This window comes from Vulpes lagopus, chromosome 18, assembly GCF_018345385.1.
Source record: "Vulpes lagopus strain Blue_001 chromosome 18, ASM1834538v1, whole genome shotgun sequence".
NCBI classification, from domain to species: Eukaryota; Metazoa; Chordata; class Mammalia; order Carnivora; family Canidae; genus Vulpes; species Vulpes lagopus.
In genome coordinates this window covers 24,462,780-24,485,379 of record NC_054841.1, presented here as the reverse complement: position 1 = coordinate 24,485,379, position 22,600 = coordinate 24,462,780, and the positions used below count along the sequence as shown (strand labels likewise).

The window sequence follows — 22,600 nt, the reverse complement described above, 5'->3', positions numbered from 1 at the left end:
GCAGACAGAGATTAGTATATCCTCCATTTCTAGTATAGTGCATGACATAAACTAAGTCCCTAATTGTATGAATGATTGAATGTCAGAAAAGTATTCTTAGGTTTAAAAAATGTCTTTGATAATAGAAACGGAAAAATTGTTTTAACTAAACCTCAAGGGGATCCCTGGGTGGCTCAGCGGTTTGGCGCCTGCCTTTGGCCCAGGGCGCGATCCTGGAGACCCGGGATCGAATCCCACGTCGGGCTCCCGGTGCATGGAGCCTGCTGCTCCCTCTGCCTGTGTCTCTGCCTTTCTCTCTCTCTATGTCTCTCATAAATAAATGAATAAAATCTTAAAAAAAAAAACATGCTTAACTAAACCTCAATTACCTGATGTTCTCGTGCTCCAAATCCCTAAGCATTTTAGCTACTGGACTGAATTAATTTTTCTGAATATATTTATGCCAAAATTACATAGTGACATTGCAAAAAGACATTCTTAGACATTCAGTGCTCAATTTGGTGATTACAGATCTTGGCTTCTCCTCTTGTCTCCACACTACTGGGTCTCCAAAGAGCTCCAGCTGGAAGAGACACATCTCAGATATTCTTCTCCCCAAACCAAGTAGGGGGCAGAGCTCTAGTATGGCCACCTGAGGGCAGTGCAGACTTGCAGATGGGTTTCACAGCTGCACTTGGGGAGTCCCAGTCCAAGTAATCCCAATCTTGTGTGCCACTCTGCCCAGCAACCTTTCCTCCCACTTCCAGGGGATGTCCTTGGCTAAGTCTACCTTTGACTCAGGCTCGCATTGAATTGGTAAGGGAGGGACTGGAATAGTCATGTTCATAGAGCAGCATGCACACCCAAACACACATATCCTGGAACACTTCCAGCTTTGAACTCCTGAGAGGCAGGTTAAGAAATCAAATTGGAGGTTTCTTTGAGCCAAGAAACCTAAATACTTTAAAGGAAGGGGTGAGGCTGGTGTTAAATACTATTGACAGGTAAAGCTTTGTCCCACAACATGTGGATCATGGAAATATCACATTTCTTTAGTTTTCTAGATTAAATATCCTTGGTTTCCATCCACCAGTGGGTAGAAAATCCAACCTTGGTTCTTTTTCAGGGGCTTATAGGTATTTGGGGAAACTCTCTAATCAGTGCCTGCCACCCTTGGAGCTCTTTGCCCAGAACAATTGCCTATTCTAAGACCTTTTCTCTAAGCCTAGCTGGGGCACGGAGACTTCTGCCAAGGCTCCCAAATAGCAGTGCCTTTGCTCACCTCCCTGAGCACATGGTCCTCCCCATTCAAGGTTTGACCGTCCCAGAGGTCTGTGGGAGAGTGGGAGCAGGACCTAGCTGCACAAGGAGACTGCCGTGCCCTTTAGCACCATTTACTCCAGAGCCAGGCTCAGGAGATTCTCTCTTCTTTGCCCTCCTCTAATCCTGAGTGCTTCTTTTTCAGTAAAAACAGCTTTCTCACCTCTGAGACTTTGAACTGATTTTAAAAACAAAAAGCCTGTTAAATTTTTTTGTTTTCCTGAAGTGAGAAAAGTCCTTGATCTCCAGAACAAAAGGCCCTGGTCACTCTTTTGGAATGGGGAGTATAAAGAAAGGTAGAAAATATTCATTCTTTCACAAAGAAAAAAATGGCTGATACCACAGAAAATACGACCATTAATTCCTCAAGCAGGTTAGCCTGTCAAACACTGAAAAACAGCCTGTCTCATACTTTGTTCCCAGAATGTAGGGCATCTCTAGGAAGAGGCAGTAAGCCTCTTGGTATGGAGATCCATACTGATACTATACCAGCCTCAGACTGGGTAGTGTTTCAAGTTGGAAGTAAGCAGCAAATTTAGGCTCTGCCATCTTCTGCTAGGTCCTGCATTAACTGGGGAGGGCGGTACTGGTACTCCCAGGTTCCAATTCCTGGGAGCTGGTCTGGTTTAGGCCTTCTCATGCCCTGATCTGAGGAAGGAGTTTGAAGAACCATGAGAGAATTACCCCAAGATCACATCTAACCCTTGAATAATTAGTTGGATAATGAAATAATAGAAGAGAATCCCTTTGGTCATTGATTTCTTTTGCATAAATTTTTATCTTAATAATTCATTAAAATATTGTTTTATTGATTACCAAGATTTTTTGCACCCTCTTAAATTTTAAAGATTTTATTTATTTATTTATTTATTTATTTATTTATTTATTTATTTATTTATTTTTTAGGTAATCTCTACACCCAATGTGGGGCTCAAACTCACAACCCTCAGATCAAGAGTCATGTACTCCAAAAACTGAGCCAGCCAGGCACTCCAGTATCCCCTTAAATTTTACACCCTTGATGTGTGTTTTGCTTATCTCACCCTAGTCTGTCCATTGGCAGCTGCCCTTGCCTTAGCTACCTGGAGCACTTGTAGCTTGGGGGAGGTAGGACTGGCTAGGCATGAGACCCCTGGTGGGACACAGACATCTCATCCTAACCTTGGGTCAGCATTGGGGGCCCAATATTCTGGCCTAGCACTTTTCCCAGACCTTCAGCTGGACTGTATTGAGGCTTTACCTGTGAGGTACAGTGAGACCTCTGGGCATCAAGCTAAGAGTTCTTTGACTGATTTTTCTCATGGATAGAGAAAATTTGCTACCATACCACCATTCATCAGGAGTCATATAAGATTACTACAGAATCTAGGTTATTCTGATATCACCATATTCTTTTTTTTTTTTAAGATTTTATTTATTTATTTGACAGAGAGAGCCAGAGAGCACAAGTAGGGGGAATGGCAGAGAGATAAGGAGAAGCAGGCTTCCTGCTGAGCAGGGAGCCTGACGCAGGACTCTATCCCAGGACCCTGGGATCACGACCTAAGCTGAAGGCAGATGCTTTAACCAACTGAGCCATGCCCCTAAGCCCATATTCTTTAGCATGGCCTATAATAAGACCAGCCTTTCACCATTTCATTCATGTTTCTAGCTTTATCTCTAGCCATTTTGCTATGCACACTCTGCGCTCATCTCAGGGAACAACTTGATTTGCCTCCTGTTTTCCAGGTATAACAAATACTTTCATGCTTCCACGCCTTTCCTCATGCTTTTTCCTTGCCTGGAATATCTTTTTCTTCCTCTCTGCCTGATGAATTCTTTACTTATCTTCAAGACTCAAATCATATGTATCTCTGTAGTTTCCCCTGAATGTTCCCCTTACTGAATTCCATAACACTCCTGATAGACTCTGTCCCATTTTCATGTAGCAGTTTTTTCTGTGTCTCTTTATCAGATGGTAAACTCAAGGAAGTGAATGGCTTGAAAACTTAAGGAAGAGCAACTCCTAATTTTACTTCCTCTTCCCATCCTCTTCAACCTATGAGTTAATTCATCTTTGTATCCTCAACTCTTAGCATAATGCTGGGTACACAGGGAGTATTTAAAGGTTAGTTGACTATGATGAAAGCTGGAAGGCATCAGACAAAATGTGGTTATTCTTTTATTTTCACTTTCTATTTCCCTTTCTCATAAGATTGGTTACTGGTCCCAATTTCCTCTCCTGATCATTTCTGTTCTTCCTGGCCATGTGTATACCATTCCAATTTTACCTAGCTTTCCTTGGCTAGCTCTCCCAATCCTAACTCTCCACTCATTTATTCCATTGTTCAGCACATATTGATTGAACATCTGCTGCTCTGCTGACACTATTCTAGGCACTGAAGATGTAGCAGTGAATAAGATAGATGGGATATTTTCATAGAGCTTAAATTATGGTTGTATAACTCAGACCAAAACAAGTAAACAAATAAGATACAGGTATATCATGGGGATATTGAAGGTTTGGTTCCAGACTACCATGATAAAGGAGTATCTCAAAGCAAGTCAAATGAATTTTTTGATTTCCCAGTGCATATAAAAGATGTGTTTACACTATACTATAGCCTATTAAGTGTGTGTTATGTCTAAAAAAGAGTACATACAGTAATTTAAAAATATTTTTTTGCTAAAAGGATGCTAACCATCATCTGAGCTTTCAGCTAGTCCTGATCTTTTTTTTTTTTTAAGATTTTATTTATTTATTCATGAGAAACACACAGAGAGAGAGGCAGAGACACAGGCAGAGGGAGAAACAGGCTCCATACAGGAAGCCCGATGTGGGACACAATCCTAGGTCTCCAGGATCACGCCCGGGGCTGAAGGCGGCGCTAAACTGCTGATCCACCTGGGTTGCCCTAGTCCTGATCTTTTTACTGGTGGAGGGTCTTGCCTTGATGTTGATGGCTGCTGACTGATCAGGGTGGTGCTGAAGGTTGGGGTGGTTGTGGCAGTTTCTTAAAATAAGACAACCATGGGGATCCCTGGGTGGCTCAGTGGTTTGGCACCTGCCTTTGGCCCCCGGGTGCAATCCTGGAGTACTGGGATCAAGTCCCGCGTTGGGGTCCCGGCATGGAGCCTGTTTCTCCCTCTGCCTGTGTGTCTCTGCCTCTCTCTCTTTCTATCATGAATGAATAAATAATAAATCTTTAAAAAAAAATAAGACAACCATGAGGTTTGCCACAACAATTGATTCTTCCTTTCACAAACAACTTTTCTGTAGCATACAATGGATGCTGTTTGATAGCATTTTATCCATAGAACTTCTTTCAAAATTGGAGTCAATCCTCTCAAATCCTGCCACTGCTTTATCAACTAAGTTTATGTGATATTCTAAATTCAGCAATCTTCACATCATCCTCACCAGTAGTTTTCACCTCAAGTAACCTCTTACTTTGGTCATCTGTAAGAAGCAAGTCCTCATCCGTTTAAGTTTTATCATGAGATTGTGGCAATCCAGTCATACCTTCAGCCCATTTCCTGTTCACTTGCTATTGCCACCACATCTGCAATTACTTCCTTCACTAAAGTCTTGAACCCCTCAAACCATGATGGTTGGAGTCAACTTCTTTCAAATCCCTGTTAACATTGCTATTGTGACCTCTTCCAATGAATCACAAATGTTCTTAATGGCATCTAGAATGGTTAATCCTTTCTGGAAGGTTATCAATTTACCCAGATTCATCAGAGCAGAGGGATTACTACATATAGCAGTTATAGTCTCATGAAATGTATTTTTTAAATAATGACTTGAGGGCAGCCCAGGTAGCTCAGCGGTTTAGTGCCACCTTCAGCCCAGGGCCTGATCCTGGAGACCCGGGATCGAGTCCCACATGGGGCTCCCTGCATGAAGCCTGCTTCTCCCTCTGCTTGTGTCTCTGCCTCTCTCTCTCTCTCTCTCTCTCTCTCTGTATCTCTCATTAATAAATAAATAAAATCTTTAAAAAAAATAAATAATGACTTGAAAGTTAAAATTACTCCTTGATCCATGGGCTGCAGAAGGATGCTGTGTTAGCGGGCATGAAAACAACATTAATCTCATATATCTCCATCAGAGCCCTTAGTGATCAGGTGCATTGTCAATGCACAATAAAATTTTGAAAGGAATCTTTTTTCTGAGCAGTAGGTCTCAACAGTGGGCTTTAAATATTCAGTAAACTATGTAAATAGATGTGCTGTCATCCAGGCTTGGTTGTTCAGTTTATAGAGCACAGGCAGAGTAAATTTAGCATAATTCTTAAGGGGTCTAGGATTTTTGAATGGTTGGTGAGCTCTGGCTTCAACTTAAAGTCACCAGCTGCATTCACCCCTATCAAAAAAATCAGCCTATCCTTTGAAGCTTTGAAGCCAAGCATTAACTTCTCTTCTCTACCTATGAAAGTCCTAGATAGCATCTTCTTCCAATATAAGGCTATTTCGTCTAAAATCTGTTGTTTACTGTAGCCACCTTCATGAATTTATCTTAGCCAGATCTTCTGGATAACTTCCTGCAGCTTCTACATCATCACTTGCTGCTTCACTTTATACTTCTATGTTATGAAGACGCCTGCTTTCCTTAGAACTTTTGAACAAACGACTACTAGCTTTGAACTTTGCTTCTGCTGCTCCTCACATCTCTCAGCTTTCATAGACTTGAAGAGAGTTAGAGCCTTGCTGTGGATTAATCTTTGGTTTACGGAAATGTAGCTGGTTTGATCTTCTGTCCAGATCACTAAAATTGTCTCCATATCAACAATAGGCTGTTTTGTTTTCTTATCATTTGTGTGTTCACTGAAATAGCACTTTTAATTTCCTTCAAGAATTTTTCCTTTGCATCACAACTTGGTTAACTGTATGGTGCAAGAGGCCTAGCTTTTGGCCTATCTCAGCTTTTGACATGCCTTCCTCACTAAGCTGAATCATTTCTAACTTTTGACTTAAAGTGAGACATATTTGATTCTTACTTTCACCTAAGCACTCAGAGGCCACTGTAGAGTTCTTAATTGGCCTAATCTACACATTGTCCTGTCTTGGAGAAAAGGGAAGCCTGAGAAGAGGGAAAGTGATGAGTGAATAGCCTGTTGGTGGAGCAGTCAGAACACACACATTTATCAGTTAAGCTTGCCATCTTTTTGTTTGTTTGTTTGTTTGTTTGTTTGTTTTAAAGATTTGGTTTATTCATGAGAGACACAGAGAGAGAGGTGACATAGACAGAGGGAGAAGCAGGCTCCCTGCAGGAAGCCTGATGCACGACTCAATCCCAGGACTCTGGGATCATGACCTGATCCCAAGGCAGATGCTCAACCACTGGGCCACCCAGGTGCCTCTAAGCTTGCCATCTTATATGAGCATGGTTGGTGGTACCCCAGAATAATAACAACATCAAAGAACACTGATCACAGATCAACATAACAAATATAATAACAAAATTTTTAAAATATTGTGAAAATTGCCAAAATGTGACGCAGTCACAAAGTGAGCAAATGCTATTGGAAAAATGGAACCAATAGACTTGCTCAATGCACAGTTACCACAAATCTTCAACTTGTAAAAAATGTAATATCATTGTAACAAAAAGTACAATAAAGTGAAGCACAATAAAGTGAGAGTGTGCTTATAATATCAAATAATGATGAATTCTAAGAAGGAAATAAATGATGTGACAGGGAGTGAAGTAGGGATCACCTGAAAGAGGTTGGTCAAGTAAACTCTCTGAGGAGGAGACATTGAAATCTGGAGGACAAAAAGAAGACAACTAATAAGATAAAGGGGACACTTGACGTCTTTGCTAAATAAAAAAAAAGGAGAAGGAGAAGAAGAAGGAGGAGAAGGAGAAGCAGAAGAAAACAACTATATGGGGATCTGCTTTAAAAAACATTCCAAGTATAAAGGTCAGTAAATACATGGGTCCAGAGACAAAACCAAATAACTGATAACTATAAAGCATTATGTAAACAAACAAAATGTTACCTTAAGGTTTTTCTTAGCCTGTCACCATCCCTTCACCCCTTTCACATAAGAGTATCTGTGATCCTTCTGAGAAGTGATTAACTTCCCCTAACCTTCACCTTCCTTACCACTCAAATCATAGAATTTTCTTCCAGCGTATCCCATTGAAGCTCATCTGAAGTTAATGTGACTGCAGCTGTCTTGGTGACTGAAGCACCAGTCTGTGGGATTATAAGCTTTGTGTGGTTCTTTATATGAGATGATACTCCCTTTCCTATCTCTTCCAGAAGTACTAGGTCCTACTCTTCCATCTTCAGGGAGGGTCATCTCACCAGAAGACTCAGATGTTAAGTCCGGGGGTAGTAGCATCGAGGGGAGTAAGTCAGTTCTCTGGACAGAAACCCACAGGTGCCTAAACTTGGAGTCCATCTCTTTGAGTCCCAAGAATGTCTCCCCACCCCTACAGCCATTCTTGGTACCCTTCCTCCACTGGCTTTTATGCCCAGCTGGTGAGAGAGTCCAAAAGAGATGCCAGAGCAGCTGCCTAAAGAGGCCAGAGGGCTTCCTGCCACCGGAGACATGAAATGCTCTTAGTAAGCCAGGAGCCAGAATCAAAACCATATGGTTTGCTTTGCAGTAAAGATCACAGGGCCTGAAAAACTAGAGGAAAGAGGGCCAGCCAGGAGAAAAGCTTTTTGGGGGGTAGGGGGAGGAGCCTCCCCTAATCCTGACAGCTCTGTACTCAAAAGTACAGCCCTCCTGCCAAGTGGCCTGCTGTCTTGGACTTCTGGCCCACTTGGACTCCCCTCAGGCCCAGACTGGTGAAAGAGCAAACAATAAAGGCCGGAAGAATGGGACTACTACTCCTTGAAACATCAGGAGCCTCCTGACCAGATGTCCCTAAAATGGAAACTGTCCCTATTTGTTCGTCTCTAATGAACTAACATATTCCACATCTTAAAAATATTTCAAAAGCAACCCTTTATCTGCTGGCTTACCATGTGTCTAAACAGATTCAAGTTTTCTAAGAGGGGGTCTTAGATTTTTCCAAGCTGCTCCTGAGAGAGAATCCACAGCATTAAAAAGAAATTCATGCTAATAACCCCTTCTAAAAGGGTAGACTACATGTACCGAGTGTGGCAAGCCTGGATTTAGATCTGCTTGCAACTTTTTTTTTTTTAAGATTTTATTTATGCATTCATGAGGGACACAGAGAGAGAGGCAGAGACATAGGCAGAGGGAGAAGCAGGCTCCTCATAGGGAGCTCGATGCGGGACTCTATCCCCAGACTCAGGATCACGCCCTGAGCTGAAGGCAGATGCTCAACTGCTGAGCCACCCAAGTGTCCCTGCTTGTGACTTTAAATGCTTGTGTTAGTTCCAGTGGGTTTCTGTCCTTACTGAAATAGGAGCAGGGATTATTTATGGACAAGCTGGGGAGGAGGTGCTGCATGTCTGGAGCTAGGATAGCCAGAAGTGTCTTTTCCTTTGCAGATCAAGACCAACGTACCTGGGAAAAGGTTGAATCCTAATTCTTGCTGTCCTCCCACTACCTCCCTGCTCCCCCATCCAACCCACAGCTTCAGTGGCTCCATGCAAAGAGCAGCATTTGTGGGCAAAAGTCTATGTTCACATATCCCCATGTGCATGCAGAAGAGTTTGGGGCAGAGGCCTTTGCTTTAAGCCCAGAATGACCCATAAATGGGAGGAACATTCCAGGCAGCCCTTTGATATAAGAAAGGGATAGACAAGTGTCTTAGAATTGATAGCCTGCTCCATAAGCCTCTCCCATAATCTCTTCACCCAGGGCAGATCTGCAATATGCTGGGTCGTGGAAGAAAAAGCAGAAGCAAAAAATTAATAAACATTGGGTTTTCCTAACTTTCTTCTACAGCTATTTCCTTGGCTGGGAAGGGAAACAAGGAATCTAATAAACAGAATGGTTCTCCTTCCGGGCTGCTGTTGAAAGTCAGTGTTTATGAAGTTCTTGGTGATGAGCGATTTGAGGGTAGGACTTTGTCTTAAGCTCCTCAAAGTTGCAAAGTTGACCCCTTCCTTGCCTGCCAGACCTCCTGACTTGCTCCACTGTATTTTAAGGTCAGAGCAGGGAGCAAGCTCCTGAAGCCATTGGGCTCCAAACATGCCCTTGAATACTAGCCATCAAAGACATGGCTTAGAAACTTCAAACATGCATCCACAGGAGATTTAGAAAAGCTGGAGCCAAGCCTTTGCTCATCTCCTAGCATTATTTCTTATTGCCCTTCAGGGACTATACACAGAACCCAAGGGACTGGCTATTTGGGTGACTTCAGTGAGGGCATTGCTAGTTACGTTCTCGTCAGCCACAAAAATAGGATTAAATTAAATTTCAGACAAGCTTGCAGGAGTATATGAGACACTGCTGGGTTGGCAGTATTCTTTTGAAGCTTTTGACCCATATAAGTTATGTTTTTATTTTCATATGTTTTGTATTTTCTTGTATAGACCCCATCTTATTTAAGCTTCACAATTACACTATTCTTTGGAAAGGGAAAGTATGAATATCACTGTTAGGTGAGAAAACCAACACAAAGAGATTATATGACTTGCCCAAATTTACCTAGCTCTGTTACCAGAATCAAGACTAGAACACCAATTTCCTAACTTCTGGTTCAATGTCTTTTCCGTTCCACCTTAAGAGCAAATATCTTCCAAAAAGTTGCGTTTAGACAGGAGTACTTGGCAATCATTGGACTCCTTCCCTGGGTTTCCATTGTAATTATGGGGTCTTCCTTTTTCAAGGCAGAGTTCTCCTTTGCCACAGTGTGCTCCCCTAGGTTCATACGCTGTTCATGTATGCGGAGCCCCACCATCACATTACATACCATTAACTCAGTTCACTCCCCAGTATCTCCATTGAGGATATTATTTACCCACATTACAGATAAATAAGCTGAAGCGCAGAGAAAGCATACAAAGCAGTTTAAAATCCCAAGGCTTGTAAGTGGCAGAGCTGAAACCAGGTCTTCTAACATTTTAGTCCTCTTTCCTCTATACCTTAGGTATCCAGAAACATGAGCCATAACTGGAATCAAACATAGATCTTCTCAAGACATGAGCATGTTTGTGGACTTTGCCTGCATGAGTCATATTTTAGGGCTGGGACACCACACAATACAGTAGAGAACCTCCAGTTTCTCCAGAAGTAGCAAATACTCCTTCCACTGGGTATCCACACAGAAATATGTGAGCATACTTATGTGGCATGTACTGCCCACCTCCCCCTGCCAGGGGTTTGGTCACAACTATAGCATGTTCACAGCCTGTTTAAACCAACTTGCAGTAACTTGCAGCATAATATTATTCCCTGGCAGGCTGAGTCATTGAGACTCTGCAGACTTTGGAAGAGAGAATCATTAGCTGAAACATTGAAGAGCCAGGGGGTCCCAGAGAGGTATGTAATAAATTCCATCCAGATGTTGGGATTAGTTTTTTTTCTTTTTCTTTTTCTTCCTTTTTTTTTTTTTTTCCTTCTCCAATCACATTGAAAGAGCGAACAAGTTGTTTTCACCTTATCAAGCAAGGTGAGAAGAACATTGTTTCCTTTATACTTGGGTGGGCCTGCACCAAAGAATCAAGAGGGCTAATAATCGGTATAACTCCGGATGGCATCTGAATGATCAGAGAACACTTTGTACACATGAAGAAATTATACAGATAGGTAAATAATGTTGCAAATCCTTCAGCAAAATCCAATTAGAGGTCTCCAAGTCCATTCCAACTTACAGCTTCCATACCACTTACCTCTGGTGTAGGTAGCCTGTTTTGAAATTCTCCTAAGAAATTATGGCTATGCAAATTGGTGCAACAAATAGCTGAATGTGTACATTGCTGTTAGGGAAAGGCAGACCTAGCCATAAGTACTAAATTTTATCTCATGGCCTGGCAGCTTTGTCATACTTTATGGCTAATAACCTGGTCATTAGGAACTCAAAAAGTCCTCTCCAGCAGTCCAGGACCTACTGGGGTTAACTTTTACTGTAGGGCTAGGATGAGGAAAAACAGATCTTCCCAAGCTGCAGCCCCAATTGATATCTCCTTCACCTCACACCTGAGCTCCTGCTCCCTGGAGGAGAAACTTGAGTAAAGACAGCTGTGGCAGCAAGAAAGGGTTCTTCCTGGCAGTAGCTGCTTCTGACATCAGGGACATGGGCACCAAACTAAAAAGCAGTGCTGAAAGAGGACCAGGAAGTAAATGACACTGGGAAATGGGAAACAGGGATGAAAGGACCTGACTTTCCTCCCTTCAAAAAGGTGTGCTTTGCAAGGTTCACCTTTTCATCTGGACTGGTGAGTCTTAAGAATTTTAGTCCTTAGACTATTTGAACAGAACAAAAGAGTCTTACCTGTTTAGTAGATTAAATAAATAAGCCAGCAAACAAACAAAAGAAAACATTTTTGAGGTGTTTTGCTGAATTCCTGTCAATTATTTGTAGCTCCCTTTAAACAGGCTTGTTTTGGTGCTTTTAAGTTTTGATTGAAATCCGCAGTGGAAAATATGTTTCAAAGAGGGGGAAAAAAAAAAAAAAAAACACCCAACACACTTCTGCGCCTTGCATTTTGACCCAGCCCACAAAACGATTGGAAGAATCTTTGCAGACCCACCAGAGATCCCTGGATTTACTTGGAGAATCATTGATCTAAAAACAACATTTTGATTTAAGAACCCTTCTTTTGATCTGGAATTATCTGTTATTGACCACAGAGAGCTGCTACTGACGATTCCTGGGACAGGGCCCTGTATAGTGAGAGGTGAGCCCCAGTGTGGGAAGAAGAAATCTCTTTCTCTTTCTCAGCAGATGTTTTGGTATGGTACGATACTATGCTTAGTATATCTGTGGACTCAATTTCTTCTCTTCTCCTCCTCCTCCTTCCTTCCTCCTTTTCATCTTCTTCTATTTTTTGTTTTCTTCTGTAGTAAAAATTTTCTCAAGCCATTGGTGCCTAGATGATTTTGCCTGGCATATTTCACTAATTGGAGTTTCGGAATCATAGTTTCTTATTTGGGTGCAGAATTTTTCTAAATATTTAAGCACCTAAAGTATTGTAAAAGCACCTGGCCACTGCTCATGCCTTGTAGCCTGGTAGGTGAGATGGTACCAGAGAAGAGAAGGCTTCAGGTCTCTACCCTTCACTGTGCCAGAACTCAGAGCTCTATTGAGATACATGTAGGAAAGAAGAACCTTCATGGAGGGAGCGGCCATGTTGCAATGAGCCGACAATAGGGACAATATGAAAAGCAAGTCCAGGGAGTAATGGAAACATACCCTAGAAGCATGAAGTTAAAATTTTCCCAACCAAGCTGAGCCCTGAGAATGACATATTCCAAACTGCTCTGAAAATAAAGGAAAAGACTGACTCACATTGAAGGTAAGGAGAGTGTCTGCGTCTCCTCTGCTTAAACCACGGGGATCTCATTAAGGACCGGGACACTAACACCGATGGCTTCACTTTGGGTACAATTCTCAGCAGGAAGGCCTCATGCAAAGGTAATTACCAGGAATGGGGGGCCCTACTATAGCCTTTTGATTTGGTCACTCAAATATCCTGTCAGATGTAGAAAGGATATTGACCCTTACCTCAAATGAAGTAAATTGTAGGTTGAAGTATTTGGTTTCAGTATGTGTCAGGTTGAGGCTTTGAAAGGCAGACCTGTGGTCCAGGAAACCACATACAGGATTTTGTTGCTTTGGAGCTCTGAAAATTCAGCGGTATAAGGCAATGTATAACCCAGATTGAGACAATTACTTTTAATTGGCCGTTTTACTGGCGAGTGCAATAACGCCCATTTTGTGTAAGTGGCTCTGGGTTAGAATGTAACCTTTCTGGGGAAAGGGCTGTTTCTGGTTCTTCAAGACCATCTGGAGGAATCTCAAAAGTTAAAATAACATAAAACTTGTCATCTCTTGGTTTATACTGTGAATGTTTCTTTCTTCCAAGCACTTCTGCATGTAGGTAAGCATTCTAACCGAAGATGCCATTACAGTCTATCTAACACAGGGAAGCAAAGAAGCAAAGTGTTCAGAGTTGGGCAAAAGAGGTAAAGAACCAGAGCCACAACACAGTCAAAAAGAGAGAAGAGCTCTTATAAAAGATAAATAGAAAATGGAAACCAAAAAGACCAGATGGGGGTGGGGAGCGAGGGTGAGGGGAAGGGCCCACAGTGTCATCTTTGATTGAACTAAGAAAGAATGCAATTCAGAGAGAAAAATATACACAAAGAAATAGATTATGATTTGGGAGAAAACTGACTTCAGTTGGATAGGGAAGATTTATTCAGATTTTGGGGAGGAAATTGGAAAGAACTGTAAAGCTAGAGCCTATCCAATTTAAATACCTACATCGCTGGGTCTGGGGGCCTAAGTAGTCCCTCTAACCATTAGAGAGGTCTATGTGTTGATCATAGAGCAGCTATCTTGAGGAAAAAGAAGAAAACTGGGGCATGGCCCCTCTAATGGCCCCCACAAGGCAGGATTCAGCCATAAATTGCCTGCTCCAGCCACCAGTTCTGTCTCCATCTGTTCCCCAAACCCATGCTTACAGATTCTTTTTAAATTCAGGTGTTTTTAAAAAGAATCAGCTTGAAGCAAAAGTACTAAATTCAAAACATTCTAAACCACAACTTGAATCTTGTTTAAAAGATGAAAGAGTAAGAAGTGTAACTCTATTCACTTGTTTAGAAATAGTCGTTGCAGACAGGATCCCAGGCATTAGGTATTTTACTCTCCCCTTGGTTTATTCTGCTTTCAGGTGCCATCAGGCTTCATTCAATAGTCAGTAATTGGGCTTTTAGAGGGGAGAAAAGTGATTATTTCAAATTGTCTCCTTGTGTTCTACAGCTGCACCATTTGACATTTGCTTCCAGGGCAGTGTACACAGTGATAACTGACTGGATACCTGCTTTAAGTCAGTTCAAATAAATTAAGAGCCCATCCCCATCTTTGCCATCTGTAAATTAAGGACACAGAGGAAAAACTCACTGGACCCTAGTGAAGGCAATCATGGCTTAGAGCCTAGCCTCAGAGTGGCCAGGTGGCCTGGCTCACAGGAGTGGCAGGTCCTGGTTCACAAAGCTCAGGATCAGAAAGTAGGGACCAGTTTCTGGTACTGCATGTACCCCTGACTGACTGTGAAGCTTTAATCTAGTCATTGACCTCGGGGCTACCATCCTCCTGTGCATCCAATGAGAAAATGAAGACTAGTTTCCCCTACTTGCAAGGATGCTTATGGATAAGATGACAACCAAAAGTATCTGCCTTAGCTGAGGTAGAGAGAATTGGATCAGAGAAAGTACATTGTAGTAGCTGATTTTATCACTTCATTGCTTATTTTTTTTAAATCCTCATCTTCCCCTTCCCTGGGCTCCTGAATGGTCAGGAAATACTTTGTTTTCTTTTAACTGAAGTTTTCATTGAAAGTTTTTCTATTTTTATCGAACAAAAAAATGTTCACCATGTAAACACACCCAGAAAAACAGAACCTAGATACAGAAATAGGACATGCGGTACCTAGGTGGCTCAGTTGGTTCCTCTTCTGACTCTTGATTTTGGCTCAGGTTGTGATATCGAATGATGAGACTCAGCCTCTGTGTTGGGCTTGGTATTCTGGGCTCAGCACTCAGTAGGGAGTCTGCTTCACTCCCTCTGCCCTTCCCCCAGAGCATGTGCATGTATGCACACCCTCTCCCTCTCTCTAAGATAGATGGATAAATCTTAAAAAAAAAAAAAAAAGAAAAAAGAAAGAAAGAAAATAGGGGGATCCCTGGGTGGCTCAGCGGTTTGGCGCCTGCCTTTGGCCCAGGGTGCGATCCTGGAGTCCCGGGATCGAGTCCCGTGTCGGGCTCCCGGCATGGAGCCTGCTTCTCCCTCCTCCTGTGTCTCTGCCTCTCTCTCTCTCTCTCTTTCTCTCATTCTATCCTAAATAAATAAATAAATCTTAAAAAAAAAAAAAAAGAAAATAGAAATAGGACATTATCAGCACCCAAGGTCCGCTTAAGCCCCTTTAAGTCTCTTCCTTTCCAAGGGTAACCATTAATCAACTTCCAACACTGTGATTAAGTTTTGCTTTGGGGATGCTTTATATATGTGTGTATGTACTTTTTAAATGTGTGACTTCTTTTGCTTACTATTGGTTTGTAAGATTTATGTTATTTTATGTTGCTAAAATTTGTTCTCGTTGTGTAGTATTTCATGAATTAATATGCCATAGTATGTTTATCCATTCCCTTATTGGTGGATGGTTAGATTTCCAGTTGAAGACTATTATGAACAGTGCTACCATGAACATTCTTGAACAGTTTTTTGATGAATATATGAGTACATTTCTATTGAGTTATCTAGGAGTGGAATTGCTGAGTCACAGAACATATGTAAGTTCTGCTTTAACAGATACTGCCAGTTTTCCAAAGTCATTTTCCAAAGTCCAAAATAATTTTACACCCCCACCAGCCATATCTGAGACTTGTTTCTTTTCTATATCCTCATAAACACTTGTTATTGTCTGTCTTTTACATTTAGCCATTTTATTTTTTTTGTTTGTTTGTTTTTTAAAAAAATATTTTTTTATTTATTTATGATAGTCACACAGAGAGAGAGAGAGGCAGAGACATAGGCAGAGGGAGAAGCAGGCTCCATGCAGGGAGCCCGACGTGGTACTCGATCCCGGATCTCCAGGATCGCACCCTGGGCCAAAGGCAGGCGCCAAACCGCTGCACCACCCAGGGATCCCTACATTTAGCCATTTTAGTGGGCATATTGTGGAATACTTTTGTTTTTAATTTTAGTCTTCTTTAAAGAATGTATTTCTTTAAAGATTTTATTTATTTATTATTTGAAAGAGAGAGCACAAGTGGGGATGGGAGCAGAGGGAGAGGGAGAAGCAGACTCCCCACTGAGCAGGATGCCTGATATAGGGCTCCACCCCAGGAACCTGAGATCATGAGCTGAACCAAAGGCAGACTCTTAATTAAGTCACCCAGGTGCCCCTTTTTAAATTTTCTTGATGACTAACAAAGTTGAACATCTTTTAATATATTTATTGGCCATTTGGATATCTCATTTTATGAAATATTCGTCTTGAGCCTGTTTCTTCTGTATGATTGTCTGACATTTTTATTGATCTATAAGAGTTCTTTAAATATAGATATTGGGACGTCTGGGTGGCTCAGTGGTTTGAGCATCTGCCTTCTGCTCAGGGCGGGGATGGAGTCCTGCATCAGGCTCCCTGCGAGGAGCCTGCTTCTCCCTCTGTCTGTGCCTCTGCCTCTCTCTCTCTCTCTCTCTCGAATAAATAAAATCTTAAAAATATATGTATTATAGATACTTGTGTACATATTGCAAATATCATGTCCCATAATGCTGTCAAATTATATTGAGGCTTGAGGCAAAAGGAAACATCAGAAATACTGATACTTTGTTTAAATTTTTTATATTTTCTTCATCAGAGTTTTTTGCATTAATTATGATTTTTAAAAATATTGCATTAACATCTCATTTGTCTTGATTACTTATTTTCAGGTACCCCCCCTTAAAAATTTGTGTCTAGGCCAAGTACTTCACTTGCCTCACCCTACTCCTGGCTCTTATCCCATTCTGTGTCTTGTATTTTCACTCTCTTTATAGTGTTATTTGTTGAAAAGGAGTTCCTAATTTTAATGAGGTCCAATTTTTCAAGATTTTCTTTTATAGTTAACATTTTTAAAAAAATTCTGTTTAGGACATTTTTTTCTTACCTAAATTTTAAAGATATTGTCTTATGACTTCTAGACAGTGCTGTCCAATAGAACATTCTGCAATGATTGAACTGTTTTGTAGCTGTGCTGTCCAATATGGTAGCTACTAGCTACACATGGCTTTTGAGCACTTGAAATGTGGCTAGTATGTCTGATGCACTGAATTTTAAATTTTATTCACTTTTAATTAAATTAATTAATTGTAGCTAGAGGCAATATAGTCTGACAGTGCTGTCTACGTGGAATCAATTTGGGGGTATGGCTTAATGTCAGATTTCTACTTTATAGATATCCAATGACTCAGGATCATGTACTGAAAAGACTGTTAATTCCTCACTTTCATAATTAACCATTTGTTTATATGTTTTCATATAACCATTTGTTATATGTATATATAACCATTTGTTATATGTTATATTATATCTGGTTCTGGAATGTCCATTTTTTTCTGTTTGTCTGTTAGTCTGTCTTTGTGCCAATTCCATACTGTGACAATTATTATACATGATAGAATAATTTCTTTTCTGGTGTTCCCCAAGATTGTATTGACTATTCTTAAACTTTTGCATTTCCACATAAATTTTAGGATAGATTTTCAAATTCCACCAAAAAAAGGGTCCTCCTGGGATTTTTATTGGGATTGTATCATATCTATATATCAATATGGGAATCTTTACAGTATTAAAATTTCCTATCCATGAATATGGTATATAGCCCTCCATTCACTGAAATCTTATTAAGATTTTTTTATAATATTTCATAGTTTCCTTGTAGAGGTCCAGTATATCATCCATTGGATTTATTCCTTATTATTTTATATTATGGTTATATAAGTGGCATATTTAATGTCTAGTTTTTTTGTTTTATTAAGTTTTTAATTTTAATTCCAGTATAGTTAACATACAGTGTTATATTTCTTCCAGGTGTACATGTAGTGATTCAACAATTCTGGATATGATGAAGTGTCCATCATAAGTGTACTCTAATCCCCATAACCTGATTTCACCCAACCTCTCCACCCCCACCTTCCCTCTGGTAACCATCAGTTTGTTCTGTATAATGAAGAGTCTGATTCTTGGTTTCTCTCTCTGTGTGTCTCTTTTCTTCTTTGCTTGTTTGTTTTGTTTCATAAATTCCACATATGAGTGAAATCATATGGTATTTTTCTCTCACTGACTTATTTTGCTTAGCATTATGTTCTACCTCCCTACAGATTGTTTCAAATGGCAAGATTTTATTTTTTGTGGCTGAATTATATTCCATTGTATATATACCACATCTTCTTTATCCATTCTTCCATTGATGGACACTTGGGCTGCTTCCATAATTTGGCTATTGAAAATAATGCTGCGAAAAAATTAGAGGCTTATGTATCCCACTGAATTAGTGTTTTTGTATTTTCTGGGTAAATACCCAGTAGTGTGATTACTAAATCATAGGATAGTTTTATTTTTAACTTTTTGAGGAACCTCCATACTGTTTTCCAGAGTGACTGCTGCAGTTTGTATTTAGACCAACAGTGCACAAGGGTTCCTTTTTCCCCACATCCTTTCCAACATGTGCTATTTCTTGTGTTTTTTATTTTAGCCATTCTGACTGGTAGAGGTGATATCTCATTATAGTTGGATTTCTCTAATGATGAGCATCTTTTCATGTGTCTTTTGGCCATCTCTAGATCTTCTTTGTAGAAATGTCTATTCATGTCTCCTGCCTATTTTTTAGTTGGATTATTTGTGTTTTGAATTTTATAAGTTACATATTTTGGATACTAATTCTTTATTGGATATGTCATTTGCAAATATCTTCACCCATTCCATAGGTTGTCTTTTAGTTTTGCTGATGTTTCCTTTACAGTGCAGCAGCTTTTACTTTTGATGAAGTCCCAATAGTTTATTTTTCCTTTTGTTTCCCTATGCCTCAGGAGACATATTATGAAAAATATTGCTATGGCCAATGCCAGAGAAATTATTGCCTGTGCTTTCTTCTAGGATTTTTATGGCTTCAGGTCTTACATTTAGATCCTTAGTCCGTTTTGAGTTTATTTTTGTGTATGCTGTAAGAAAGTGGTCCACTTTCATTCTTTTGCATATAGCTGTCTAATTTTCCTAATACCATATGTTGAAGAGAGTTTTTCCCATTGCATATTTTTGCCTCCTTTGTCAAAGATTAGTTGACCATATTAATTGTGGGTTTATTTACATTTTCTCTATTCTGTTCCATTGATCTGTGTGTATATTTTTGTGCTAGGACCATACTGTTTTGATTACTATACCTTTGTAATATAACTTAAAGTCTGGAATTATGATACCTTCAGTTTAGTTTTTCTCTCTCTTGCTTTGACTATTTGGGGACTCTTGTGATTCCATATAAATTGTAGGATTGTTTGTTCTAGTTCTGTGAAAAATCCTGTTGGTATTTTGGTAGGAATTGCATTAAGTCTGTAATTTGCTTTCAGTAGTATAGACATTTTAACAATATTTGTTCTTCCAATCCATGAGCATGGAATGTCTTTCCATTTGTGTTGTCTTCAATTTCTTTCATCAATGTTTCTTAGTTTTTTGTTTTTTGTTTTTTAAGATTTTATTTATTTATCCATGAGAGACAGACAGAGAGAGAGAGAGGCAGAGACACAGGCAGGGGGAGAAGCAGGTTCCACGCAGGGAGCCCGATGTGGGACTCGATCCCGGGACTCCAGGATCACGCCCTGGGCCGAAGGCAGGAGCCAAACTGCTGAGCCATCCAGGCATCCCAACAGGACACACTCTAAAATGAGTAAACTACTCTCCCTCCCTTATGCCCCAGGTGTTTTGCACACTACTGCTTTACACTGTATACTGTATTCCCTGGGTTGTTGTCATTCCCTGGATTGTTGTCATGTGGTTTCTCTAAAGGGGAGTACTCAGCTTCCTATCACCCTCCAGACTCTTCCAGAAGCAGCCACTGATTTTAAGATTCCAGGTTTTAAGTCCCACTGATTGTAAGACCTTATGAAATTTGGCCCATCACTTTCAGAGCCAAATGTTATGGGGACTTGTCTTCTCTGTGTGGGTGCTCTGGTGTGATAGTCTTTTTCTCCCTTCTCCATGTACAAGGCCCACCCCCACACACACCTGTAGTTTTCTTTTTAAAAGATTTTATTCATTTCTTCATGAAAGATAAAAGCAGAGACACAGGCAAAGGGAGAAGCAGGATCTCTACAGGGAGCCTGATGTGGGACTCGATCCCAGGACCCCGAGATCATGAGCCAAAGGTAGACGCTGAACGACTGAGCCACCCAGGTGCCCCTCTGTAGTTTTCTTGTTGTGTCTTTGTCTGGTTTTGCTATCAAGGTAATACTGGCCTCATAGTTAGGAGGCCAGTATTCAATTTTTCTCTTCAATTTTTTGGAAAAGTTTGAGAAGGATTGGTAGTCTCCAATGTTTGGTAGATGCACCAGTAAAGCTATCAGGTTCAGACCTTTTTTTGATGGAAGATTGTTTATTACTGATTCAATCTCCTTACTAGTTATAGATCTATTCATATTTAGTATTTGTGATTTAGTCTGTAGTTTTTATATTTATATGAATTTGTCCATTTTATCTAGGTTATCCAATTTGTTGGCATACAATTGTTCATAGTACTCTCTTAAATCCTCTTTCTTTTTTTTTTTTTTTTAGATTTTTATTTATTTATTTTTAAAGATTTTTTATTTATTCATGATAGACAGACACAGAGAGAGAGAGGCAGAGACCCAGGCAGAGGGAGGAGCAGGCTCCATGCAGGGAGTCTGACATGGGACTCAATCCTAGGACTCCAGAATCATGCCCTGGGCGGAAGGCAGGTGCTTAAACCGCTGAGCCACCCAGGCTGCCCAGATTTTTATTTATTTATTCATGAGAGACACACACACAGAGAGAGAGAGAGAGAGGCAGAGACACAGGTAGAGGGAGAAGCAGGCGCCACACAGGGAGCCCAATGTGGGACTCAAACCCAGAACTCCAGGATCATGCCCTTGGCTGAAGGCAGGCACTCAACCGCTGAGCCACTCAGGCATCCCAATCCTCTTTATTTCTATAGAATTGGTGGTAATGTTCCTACTTTCATTTCTGACTTTAGTAACTTAAACTCTCTCTCTTTTTTCTTATTCCCTCTAGCTAAAGGTTTGTCAGTGTTGTTGATTTTTTTGAAGAACTAACTTTTGGTCTTGTTAATTGTCTCTATTGTTTTTCTATTTTATTTCTCTGCTCTAATCATTATTATTCTATTAAATTCGTGTTTAGTTTGTTCTTTTTCTAGTTCCTTAAGTTGTAAAGTTAAGTTGTATTTGTGTTCTTTTTTGTTTTTAATGTAACCATTTATAGCTATAAATTTTCCATTAGCACTGCTTTCATTGTGTCCTGTAAGATTTTGTATGTTGTGTTTGTTTTTTTTTTTTTTTTTTCATTCATTTCTAAGTATTTTCTAATTTCCCTTGTGGTTTCTTCTTTGATCCACTGGTTGTTGTTTTTGTTTGTTTGTTTGTTTGTTTGTTTTCCACTGGTTGTTTAAATGTGCTGTTTAATTTCCACAGACTTGTAATTTTCTAGTTTTACTTCTGTTATTTTTTTCTAACTTCATCCCATTATGTTCAGAGAATATACTTTGTATGATATCTACCTTTTTAAACTTCCTGAGACTTAATTTGTGGCCTAACAAATGGTCTATCCTGGTAAATGTCCTATGTACACTTGAGAAGAATATCTGTGCTCTTGTTAGATAGAGTGCTCTGTATATGTCTATTAGATCTCATTGATTTATTGTGTTGTTTAAAATGCTGTTTATTTATTTTCTGTCTGGTTTTATCATTTATTGAGTGTGGGATCTTGAAGTCTATTTTTTTTAAAGATTTTATTTATTCATGAAAGAAGAGAGAGAGAGGTAGAGACACCAGGGACTGTTTATTAATATATTTCTATCTACTTTTATTGTAAATCTGCTGTAGCTTTATGATAAATTCTGAACTCAGGTATATAAGTACTATAACTTTGTTTTTCCTTTTTTCAATATCATTTTGGTTATTCTATAGCTGTTTTCTTTGTGGTTACTGTGGAGATTAGAGTTCAAGAAATGGGTAGGAAATATCAGAAAGGGAGACAGAATATGAAGACTCCTAACTCTAGGAAACGAACTAGGGGTGGTGAAAGGGGAGGAGGGCAGGGGGTGGGGGTGAATGGGTGATGGGCACTGAGGGGGGCACTTGACTGGATGAGCACTGGGTGTTATTCTGTACGTTGGCAAGATGAACACCAATAAAAAATAAATTTATTATTAAAAAATAAAATAAAATAAAATAAAATTGTAACACTCTAATTTGAACTTGAACCAGCTTAATTTCAATAACATGCAGAAACTGTGCTCCTTTACAGCTCCATCTCTACCCCTTTCAGTTGTTGATGCCACAAAACTTTTTTTTTTTTTTTTAAGTAGGCTGCACACCCATCATAGAGCTCAACACAGGGCTTGACTCATGACCATAAGATCAAGACCTGAGCTAAGATCAAGAGTCGGATGCTTAACCAACTGAGCCACCCTGGCACCCCACAAAATTACG

General features: G+C 40.1%; 1 protein-coding gene across 5 annotated transcripts in view; it reads left to right on the top strand.

The window, feature by feature from the left end:
* Nucleotides 1-22,600, top strand: part of LOC121478203 (agouti signaling protein) — a 56,652-nt gene that overhangs the window by 3,931 nt on the left and 30,121 nt on the right. The window contains exons 2-3 of one of the 5 annotated variants that reach the window (XM_041733116.1): nt 10,616-10,695; nt 12,007-12,053. The exons of 2 other annotated variants lie outside the window; for them this stretch is intronic. The gene's annotated coding sequence lies outside the window, so the exon portion shown is untranslated. The remainder of the gene's footprint in view (nt 1-10,615; nt 10,696-12,006; nt 12,054-22,600) is intronic. 2 more of the 5 variants (XM_041733115.1, XM_041733118.1) reach the window with 2 other exon arrangements.